A 12105-nucleotide genomic window follows, 5' to 3' on the forward strand; every position below is an offset into this window, starting at 1 on the left:
CAACAACATTGCTGGTAGAGAAAAAAAAAAACACTTCACATGAACCCAAACTCATTTTTTTTTTGTTCGTTTTATTTAGTTTTGTAAACGCACAATTCAGTTATCGTTATTCCGTTAGTTTCCGTTAACGATAAAAACCATGCCTCCGCCCTCGTCTTTGTTAAGTTGCCAAACGTCTTCATCTCCTCAAACGCGCAATAAACGACCAGATGCGAGTGTAACTCACTCACTTGAAGCAAAGCACTTGCTTTTTTTGTGTCACCTTTACCTCCACTCAAGTCACTCCTAATATTTAATCTTTTATATACTGACTCCTACATGACTAGGACTAGTTAAGTTTTGCCACGTGGAAAATATATGACCACCTTGTTTGTGTTTGTTGTTTGTGTGTGTGTGCAGTGAAGTCAGACGTGTGTTCAGTTTGGCTTGAATTGACCGAGGAAGTGAAACTCGAAATGGAGATGTGTATATGCTCAAAACAAACGCCCCCCAAATGCATCGCTTGACTTGACTTTGAATAAACGAGAACTTTAAATGATTATTTTCCACAGATTTTGTGTGTGTGTGTGTGTGTTAAGTTGGAGCAATCATCACCTGTATGTTCTTTTTTGTTGTTGTTTGATTTTTGTTAATCACGTCGTATGGACTTGTAAATAAAGACGGGCTGAAGTTTTGAAAGAGCGGTGCTAAAGTGACTGTTTCTGTTGCATTTTCAAATGTCACCACTGTGGGGCAGTGCAGGTGAATAAGACGAGGGTCGGTTTTGATTGTAATGTAGTAGTGAGTGCCTTTAATTCACTAAAATCACTTGCTTTACATTGTCAGTGGAAACCTTTGTCACTTTAAGGTTTCTTGAGGTGTTGAATATGTCAATATTATGCTGCTTTATACGTCTAAAAGATGGTATATTACATTATCTGACTCATCACATCACATGTTAATGCTTTTACTATTCAACTTTAACCTAGATATTAGGTTAGTTTGTGCATTAATTTGCACTTCAGTTGGAATGTATCATTCCTTACCTCATTTTATTATATTACTTTGTATGTTATGCATGAAATTCACACCTACAGAGGGGATATACACTGAAATGTTCGCTGACATTTAGTTTAAGACCAGCCATTATGTGCCTGAAATAACCCGTAGTAACTGTCGTGTCACAATCCAATTTCCAGGATTATTGTTAACCCACATCGTTTTTTTTTCTTCCCATTTCCTGTTCTTTCCCAAGACAAATGTGTCCCCTCAGTGAGTCACACAGTCTATTTTCTGTGAGAGTCCTTGGCCTAGTTGTCCCTCTGCACCTCCACAATGGACTTTCTACTATTTTAGATACAGGCAAATGTCTGCGGAGAGCTCAGTTAATAGAGCTAAGTGTCAAAAATGAGGCTCTGTTGAACCTATAAATACAGTTACTTAGTTCAAAGTGACATTGAGACTTTTTTTCCTTTTCAAAGCAGTTGCTGCACGTTTGAATAGGCAGCTCCCTGGTGCCACTGAAAGGTGAAATCACAGATTTAAGTGTCGGTGTGAGTATTTTGTAGTTCTGAAATTAATAATTATTACAAAACTATATATTTGATTTTAATCTCAGTGGCTTGACCAAGTCTTTGAAAGTGACTATTTTCTGACATGGTACATCAAGCATTTCTGACAGAAGCCAATCAATCGAACGACGGACACTAAATTATGAGATTTGTAAGTAACATTATCAGTGCAAGTAGCACTGAACAGAGGAATATTAGGGCCACAAGTCAGAATTCTGACACATATATGTTACTTTATTTCTTCATACAGAACAAAATGGAGGTAAGCAGCATAATATGACAAATGACGACAACATTTCTTCAGATAAACAGCAAAACATAACCAATCAGGGTTCATAAGGGTGTAGAATGAAGTAAACTACTTTTTTGTCCAATTATCTCCCCTCTTAGATAAACACGGTAGAAAAAAAACACACAAACTATTGCAAAACAAACAGAATTCAATTATTAGTTATTCCAGTCCGCCATTATGTTAATCATGCCTGTGTCTATGTCATATATTAGTTATTTCTGAAGTAATCTAATAATCTTGTTTTTAAATTTTATTTTGTCATCTTTTGTTTTCACTTTTTCCTCCACATCTTTTTAATTGTGTTTACAACAACAACCCTTAGACTTTTGCAAAGCTGTCCGTTCTTATTTCTGTACGTGATTTGAATAGATTTGAATTCTTAAACTTTAGTGCTTTAAGTCTGTCTCTCTTCTTCACATGCCAGACAAACAATATTTAATTGACAAGTAAACTTGTCCAGTGCAAGTGTTGACAACCAAATAAACATCATGACATTTTAAAATGGTGTCTTAAATGTCATGTTGGCCCGAGTTTGAGTGTCGTCTCCCATGTCCTATCATAGCAACAACGAGCTGAATGAAGCTGAGACTCGAGTGGACCACAAAGGTCTTTGTTAACGCGAGCATCGCATCTGCCATCACCCCCCCCCATCCTCCCATCCTCCCATCCTCCCATCCACCCACTCTTCCCCCGGTGTCACCCACGCATCCGCCCGCGTCATCAAGACACAAAACTAACACTTATGAGTCACAACATGAGTGGATCTAAAAGCGGAGCTGCGACGCAAATTGATTCACTGTGTTGTTTCTATTTCGGGGGTCTTTGTGCGTTGTGATGCAAATTTAAAAAAAGCATTCATGAGTGGAACTCTTGGAGCCACTCAAGGGTGTGTATAAACCCTGAAATACACTCGTTTTGACATTATGGAAAGCACTTTAAAAGAAAAAGAGGAGCCCAAACAAAGCACAAAGTGTCTTTTATCTACTGGGCCTTGTTTTAGCCTCGTGGGACACAACTGGCATCCATTAAGTGTTGTCAGGTTAAAAGAGAAGGAAATAGAAAAGGGGAAACATATTGCACCTGGTTTTCTTCCAATAAGTTACAGACACAGTGGAGTAGAAACACTGATTTTCCTCCCTCCTCCTCAGCTCTCATGTCACGTTTTGATGAGAAATTGATAGGAGGTGGTTGGTGATTCCCAGGCGGCTCTGCGCTAATGTGACAGTTATTCATTAATGATCCAGTTTCTGAAGAGAAAATGGATCATTTACGGGCATGTGACTGATTTCTATCAATTCAGATTTCACATTTGCATACGGAGTATAACAGCCCATGCTTGTTTGGTCATCAAAATGCTCTTATTTTTCAGAATCAGAATCAGCATACTTATAACAGTGACACAGGGGGGGAAATAGACCTTTTTATCATGTTAAAGAGTGAAGCTCATTATTCATACAGCGCAATTTGATCTCAAATCTAAAAATGGTTTCCCCCTTTGTTTTAAATTTAATGAAGTTATGAGCAATCTGGAATTTTTACCAAGAAAATAAGTGCAAATCCAACAAGATTATGCCGTAAGTTTACCGTCTATCTATGGATAACTCTGTATATTCCTGGGGGTGTTTGTTTATAAGTCACATATTCAAGCTTTATCGCATTTTTGGTAGTGATGTAGAGTAGCAATAATTGTGCAGAAGGCACAAAATAAGCTTTGAACTGTGACAAATTTCCAAAATCCACAAATTCAATCCGATTTTAAACATTTTTAGTACTTTTTGGTGAAAGTAGTTCAAATAGTTGGTGAAAATGAAAATAAAATGTCATCCGATTGCTTATAAGTTGTGCTGAAAAAGGATATAAGATACTATGTATTGCACATATATAGCCTCTGTATATACTGTACGTTTTAACATAGTAATGGAAAAAACAGCCCGAAACACTCTGTTTTCTAAGGGTTAAAATACATTTTTGCTCCCACCGTCTCGGCGCCTATTACTGAATGTGGTGCATCAGTGGCTTCCAGCTTCCCAGATAAAAAACAATTCAATGATAAACACAGCATCACATTGAGTATGTCGTCATCGTGAGCGTCTTTCTCTTTAAAGACTGTGGTTTTGGGGATATTGCATCCCTGTTGCATCTGACATACATGCATATATACAGTAATGAGCCTCCTCTGAAAACTGGAGTGTAAAACACACAGGAATCAAAGATGGGAGAGGAAGAAACAGAGAGAGGCCGTTAACCAGCTCCTTTGTCACCACAGGAACTGGCATCGGCAACCAGTGACGCCGAAATAGCCAATGTTTTCTGGGGATTAACAGCACGATTGGAGCTCGTCTTGAATAAATCATATTGCTTGGCTGAACAAAAAACCCTGTGGTATAAATAAAACATCTGACTTCAGGTCAAACGGGTGAATAAAAAACCTGCTCATTCTACACGAGTTGACCGGAATGACGCGCAGTGGACGGCACCTGAAGAACGTGGTGTGATAACGTAAATTATTGATCATGATCCTGAAAATATTCAGCTGTATTCAATGTTTTCTTGTGAGCCAGAAAACCCCAAATTAGAGCTAATTCAGCCATTTTCTTCAATATCAATAGCAAAATGTATTCATATCAGATTTATAGTTATGAGACACAACAAATGGTTGCCAAGGCATATCAAAAATGGCCGATTTTGACAGTTAGATGCACAAAATGGCTTAAGTTGACCCTCCATTTTGTGTCCGCACCAGGGCTGCAACAGTTATTCGATTATTAACTGATTACTGAATTACTCATCAACTGTTTCAGTTCAATAATTAAAACAAACTTTCTGATTTTATTTCAGCTTCTTAAATGTGAATGTTTTTTGGTGTCTTTGCTCCGTGTAACAAAGAAATCATAAAAAATGAATCATATGGCCCTAAACTTAGAAGAAGATTTAAACCTTTCTTTTTACTCCAGCCATCAAGTCAGCTCCTTTTTTTTTATTCCACCCTGTGTTGTGATTCAGTTGCATTTTTAGTTTATTTTAAAGTCAAAACATGGTTTTAAATGTTATTTTCCTTTAATTGTGAAGCACTTTGAGCTGTAATCCTTTTATGAAAGGTGCTATACAAATAAAGTTAGTAAAACCATGATTATTATTGTTGTTATTATGAAAGTCTGCTCTAGTCTGCACTGCTATACACTTAAAAAAGATAGATATGTTAAAATACATGAAACAGTTCTTAAAAAATGAATCAGCCCTATTGTAACAGTGTCTTATTTATAATGTATTCTGTTTGTATTCTTTCTCCTTATAAGATTACTAGGAACTTATAATTCTGTATTTTTTTAAAGACGGCAAAAGTCTACAAACAGAATAATTACATTTAATGAAAACAGACAAATGGAAAAACAAGCCAATTGATGTGTACACAGTACATACATACATATATATATACTGTATATAAAACTAATAACAGTAACAGTCGATGAACCGGTGTGACTCTTCCTCACAGTGAGGCGGTGGATCAGCTGCTGTTCCGCACTGTTTTTAGCCTCCGCTGTCTCATTAGCTTTGATTGGCACACACCAAGACTAATGACCAGCTGGAGACCAGTTACATGGTCACGGGGGGTTCAGCCATGAATCACTGGCTCAAATAAAAGAGATCCAGCAGCAGCATTTCTCTCACGTCACACTGAGGAACAGACTGAAGAGCTTTTCAACGTCTAAATCAGTCGTATCAGTGTATATTAGACGTCTGTTTTATTTTGTACTCCTCTTTTCCCTTGGTTTTCAGATCCTGACTTCCTTTTTCCTTCCTGTGATCTGTTGATTGGTGGCCCCGCCTCTAATTGGTTTCACCTGTGTTCCCCGCCCCTCATTAGTGTCACCTGTTGTCAGTTCGTCTGTCTTGTTTCTCAGTCCTGTCGTCCAAGAACCACTTCATGAAGTGTAAGTTAAGTTTTTTTGAGTATAGCTTTTGAATTAATTTTTTATGTGTCTTTTGTACCACTGTTTATGCTCATCCTAACAAATTGGCTGCTTCTGTTGAAGCTTAGTCGTTAAACATAGACATTAGTGTGTTGTAGAAATGTCAGTGAAATGTTATATTATGCTATTTTCTCACAGTTTAGATCCAGAATTAGGTCGTATAGGGTTGTGTTTGTGAGACACAGTTGACGGATGAGAGGCGAGCACGAACCACAGGGCGAAAAATCACACACAGCAAATACTCTTTATTGGAATTTAGCTGGTATAATGGTGGTATTTGTCGTTTTCCAAGGCCACTACACACACACACACACACACACACACACACATTATATATAGTATATGTACTCCCATGTCTCATTACTGTGCTGTGAACCCTGCTGAGATTATTCCTGGGATGGCTCCTAATATTATGAGATAATTAGCTTCGGTTCTTGGGGAATCAATTTGCCAATTACTGTAACACATGCTAGGACGTGTGTGTGCGTGTGTATGTGTGTGTGTGTGTGTATTTGTTGCCTCTTAAGGACCTTTTCTGGCATAAACACTGACCTTGTCAGGAACAGTCATCCTCATAGAGACTGTAACCTGGCCCTAATCAGGTAGGACCAAGTTTAGTAAGATTTGAGTTGTGGTTATAGGTTAAAGTTCGGCTCATGGTTAAAGGGCTCGTTCACTCAAATCACACACCTGGACAGACACCTCAATGGTAGCTGCACTTGCAATGCATAGTGGCTCAAATCAGATTATAGCACATGGATTCAACATTTTGACAACAGAAGAAGTCGTCGCCAAGGAAAGTCATCCGAGCCGCGACCTGACCCTCGAACACCTTGACTCCCCGACTTCCCTGCCCGACGGACCTCTGAGCCGATGAGTCAATCCAACCAAACTTGTCCAAGGGAGCTCTAGCATCGTGCTCTTCTTCTTTGGTAGGATTGTGTCCTATTCCTCACGCCCAGATTTGTACTGCCACCTGATGGTGAAATCAGATACTACAGGACCCTGACGCACGAGTATACCAGGGTCCGCAATATGCGACTTGCACTTCGTGCGGCATGTGCACGGAAGTATATCAGGGCCTTTAGAGAATGTACTTCTTTTGATTTGGGTGAACTGGCCCTTGTGTGTGTGTGTGTGTCATATAAAGTGTGGTTCAGTCACTTGTCAGTAACATTTTCGTTTTCATTTGAACGGAGAACACAGTGTATGCATTAAACGGCCCTTTTAACCCTTTAATGCAATTTTATTCCTCGTTATAAAGCTTTTAATTTGTAGTAGAATGCGGATCAGGTAAGAGTTTAAATTTCATTGCATCACATATTTGTCGTATATGCTCCACTGCTGTGTTCAGCAGAGGTTATTCGCACTGTCTTACTGTACGAGCCACATAAATTACAGCGTGTCACCTTCAAATCAATTTTCCCACCATGTTATTAAAACGACGGTGCACTAATAAATCTCCAGAAGAGCAATTTAATAATAAAAAAAGGCACATTGTTATTTATCACTAATACAATATGTCAGTGTCTGCCAACCCCTTTAACTTCTTCTCTGAATGTGAAAACACTGATCACGGCTTCCTGGAACTAGTAACTGATTAAAACACCATGTGCATGAGCATGAAAACTGCACTCCAAGAATAACTGGTTGACATGCTGAGTTTCCCAGAGGGGCTGAGTTTGGCACGTGCGAGTGTGACAACGTTTGGAAAAGTTGATTCAAAACCTCCTGGCACGTCGGACTCGATGAGCAGAAATGGCATCAATGGAGCAACTCCATGTGGACGAGGAGGAGAGCAGTCACTCTGTGTTTGTAGCAGTGTGAAGAAATGAACATTGCTCAACCATATGGATTGCTGTCAAAGTTGTGCTTAAAAATTCTTCACAGACATCAACAAACAAACTCAATCGGATTTTGGTGAAGTTCCTGAAACATATATCACAACAATTAATCGCTTAAAAACAAACTTTTATCGTGAAATTTTGGCTACATGATATCTTTCGACACCGTTTCCTACTCTGTCTTACCAGTACCGCTCTGTCCTGGTTCCACTCCTACCTTTCTGTCAGGTAAAGGTAAACCACGGTGTGCCACAAGGTTCCGTCCTTGGCCCTCTCGTCTTCTCCATATACATGCTCCCGCTTGGTGAGATCATTCCACTGTTATGCTGATGATACCCAACTGTATCTCAGCGCATCTCCATCCACTCAGCTCCCTCCACAATCTCTTGTCAACTGTTTAGAGTAATCTTGGTTGACTTCTTACCTAAAACAGAAGACTGAGTTTGAGTGCTGTCGCTCCAAAGTCTCTCCTCCACAAGGTTGGAGATCTGATCCTTCTCTGTGGATGACTTCACCACTTCGCTGTCCACGGAGAATCCACAACCTGGGTGTCATTATGGACTCCACTCATTCAATCATTTGACACACACATCAAATCTGTCACCAAATCTGCCTTTTTTCCATTTTAGAAATATCTCCCGACTCCAACGCCGTCCTATTTGGGGGTGCCTGAAGAAAATGCTGGATACATGTTCTGAACTCTGCTGCCAGGGTTCTCACTCAGACCGAACCTTGGCAACACATCACCCCCCATGTTGAAACATATGCACTGGCTGCCTGTTAAGTCCAGATCATCTTCAAGCTTCAAGTCTCTCCGTTCACTTTCTCCATATGACCTTTCTGACTTCCTCCATGGAACTGGCCTCCAACTACTACTGGCTGCTCCAACCCTCTGGAACTCACTCCCTCTGGAGACAGTTGAGACATCTGGAGATCCTTCTGATCCAATGTCTGCCTCTAAAGGTTCTGGTAAGTGACCCACAGTGCAGAACAACAACCTCAGTGAGGTTAAGCAATTTAAAGATGATTTATTTGCAAGATCAAACTGTAAAATCCAACATAGCAGGGTGGTGGTGGTGGAGTGGGCAGGCAGTGTGGAGAGCGTTTGATTGTCCTGAGTCCAGAAGCAGAGGGCAGAAAACCAGGCGCTGGAACCTGAGAAGAAGCAGACAGACTAAGTATTTGATTCCTCACTTGAAAATTCACAGACAAAACTCACAAAACTGAAAGGCGACCGACCGCTGTTGCCACTGTGGGGGAAACTGAGGAGAAGAGGCGGGCCGTTAATTGAAGTCAGCTGTGCAGGTGAAGGAATTTGCCACGCCCTCCTACACACACCAAGGGGGCAGGAAACAAGGAGACGAGGCAGAAGCAGCTTCAGCATCCTGACAGAAATTACCAGCAGTGACAACACTTCCATGTGTGAAATCATTAAATGTGCATTAAATATGCAGTGAGTGATTCAGAGTGCAGAACAATCATTTACAACTCTGTTGGAGCGAACCTGCATTTTGCAGTCTTGCGTAAACTGGAACCCGATCTGAGGATAATCACGGCGAACTGTACATTAGTCATGTTGTCCGAGAAAATGAATTTCTGAGACATTGATGAAAAATGAAAGAATGAAACCACTGTTTCTGGGAAGTTTGACCTCCAAAAAAAAGAAAAAAACCTCAGTGGAAATATTGGAAAATAAACTGTCGCTCACATTTTTACTGGCAGTGTTTGGTCAAAGCGAGGTACGAGCAACTGCAGCCAGTTGTAATTAAAGATGAAATGACGTGTAATGGACACAGACGAGCAGGACGGACGTGATTTAAAGAGACTCAACTCATGAAAGCTTGTATTTAGATTAATAAAGCCCCTTGCTGTCTTGTCCTCACTTATCTTCTCACACCCTCCCTCCCACCACAGCGATGGACGATCCAGCAGACGACGACGAGCAAGAGAGAGAGAGTAAATGATAATGTTTCCTCTCTTTCACACTCGTCCTCTCGCCTTCTTGCTCGACTGGTCGCACATTTTTCAGCTGCCGTGATTCACAGTAACCACACAGACACACACCACATAGACATATGATATGTACACATGCAAATTCAGCTGACTCATGCTCCTGTTGACTAACTTGAGGGATTATCTTCTCTCTCTCTCTCTCGATCATTTGAAAGTTGTTTTAAACAAATCTTCAAGTTCAGCATTCAGATCATTCAGATAAATGCTTTAAGCATTTTCAAGGACTGAACGCACATCTATCACTTCAGCAATATTCTGTGGCTCTGTCTGAATACAATACAAATGTCATTCCCATTGAGTCATCAGACTCAATGGGAAGATACTTATTTTAACCCTTTAACGTATCGCAGACTACACATTTGCGCAAGCGCACTTTGCGCTACCTAAATTATGCTACGGTTTGTGCTATCGGATAAATTGCAGTTGCACGTCAAAGCCAACGTGTGGTTAGTACGGTAATTTCACTCGTACTGTTACAGGAAGTCGGCGAATCAGTCTTTTTATCGCCAGAGAGGAGAGAGTTGGAAAAAAGCTTGTACATAGTTTACATTTTTTTGGCTTGGTTTTAGACACTGAGACAAAAACTCAAACAAATTATTATTTGAAATATGTGTGATACTGTTCAACAGTTTCTTCATTTTAAATTGTTAATACACTATTTTAACATGCAGTGAATTGTAAATAACTGCCAGATATTGAAAGATTCTGGCCCTTTTATGGTTAAAATTAGCACACAAAAAAGTCGAGACATTTTGAGGCTTAGGTGTTAATGGATTTCTCCATGACTCATGAGCTTTAAGATCAACACCGAGGTCAATGTATTTGCAAATATAACATAATAAGGAGAGATACTGTACTGTAGTTCAAAATGCTCCTTTCCCCCTCTATCTCCTATAGGACTATAATCATTATTGAACGTATTCTTATATAAAGTTGGTTGATTGCTTCTTTGATGTAACAAGCCTGTTTTATTTCACTTTAAAATTTAAACAATTTAAACAATGCAATAAGATGCATCGCCAAGAAGCATTTTTAGAACAGAGAAATAATCCATCAAACTCACATTTCCTTACTTTTTGTGCTACGTTTATATAGCAGAAGTCATTTAGATCACATCTTGACACTGAAGTTAAAGAGACACAATCTACAGCTTATTTAAAGGAACTAATCAGTCATCATATGGCGTTAAACCAAAATAGTTTGATAATATTTTTTAACAGTTAGTGGCATAAGTTGAAGTTTCCATGAGCAAATTTCTGCTGATATCGACAATTATTACCTCTCGTATGACTGCACACCATTCACCCTGCAGTTGTACGGCTCATTAAGACGAGATGCATCTTCAGCTGCTGCCTTTTTGATGATGCTGCAAACTGTAAAGTATCTATAGCTCTGTCTGACAAAGTGATGTGTTTGATGTGTGTCATTTCAGAGGATGTGGACTCCAGTTAAGGGGATATAATGCCATGGTGATGACGGTGATGATGATGATGATGATGATGATGATGATGAAACTGAGCTGGACATGTTGACCCACTCCTGTGTGGGACTGTGTGGGAGTTTACATTCCTGACAGAGTGGAGGAGGGAGGCTGCCGTCTGCGCGTCTGCCTTCCCTTCGTCCTGTAATAAAGCTTCAAGGACATCAGGAACACAGCGTGATGTATCACTACAGCGAGCATCACACCTATCCCAAGTGAAGTGGGTGACGGCGATGCTTCATGTGTCAACGTGCATGGAAGTATTGTTGTTTTCTTGACTTATTCTGGGGCGTATTCTCTCAATGTGTTCCTGTTCTCAGTTTATCTGTAATACTTGGGTGTCAAACTCATTTCGGTTCAGGGGTCACATACAACACAACAACAAGATCTCCAAATGTTCCCTTTGTTTTACATTTAATGAAGTATCCTTTTTACAAAAGTATTACGAACAACCTGAAATTTCTTGAGAAAATAACATTACATTTGAATATTATGCATAGTTTTTCCACAATAATATCACAGATGATCTGCTGTGAAAATGTATATTTATATCTGTATAAAATACACCTGTTTGTTAATTAGAGTCACAGGTGCTGCATAGTGTTGTTGTGTCACATCATGTTCAAGCTAAAAATCAAATCTGTGTGCTTTAATCTTTTTTGATTTAAATCTTAATCTTATTGAGCAGTTTGAACTTTGTAAGTGATGTCATCTCACTGTTATTAATCAGTAGAAAAAGAACAACTGCTTCCAGAATTGTAGATTTGCTGTAGAAACGAGAAACATGTGAAACTGGGAGGCCACCCATTATTCTCTCCATCCTTTAATTTCTCTGATTGAACGAGATTTATTTTTTTAAAGTGAATCTTGGCCAGAACTAAGTCAAGTTTCTCCTCCTCTTTTTCCTCCTCCTCCTCCTCCTCTCAGCTCCCCGCCCTCATCCCAGTGTATTGGC

This window comes from Microchirus variegatus (assembly GCF_963457635.1).
Source record: "Microchirus variegatus genome assembly, chromosome: 2".
NCBI lineage: Eukaryota > Metazoa > Chordata > Actinopteri > Pleuronectiformes > Soleidae > Microchirus > Microchirus variegatus.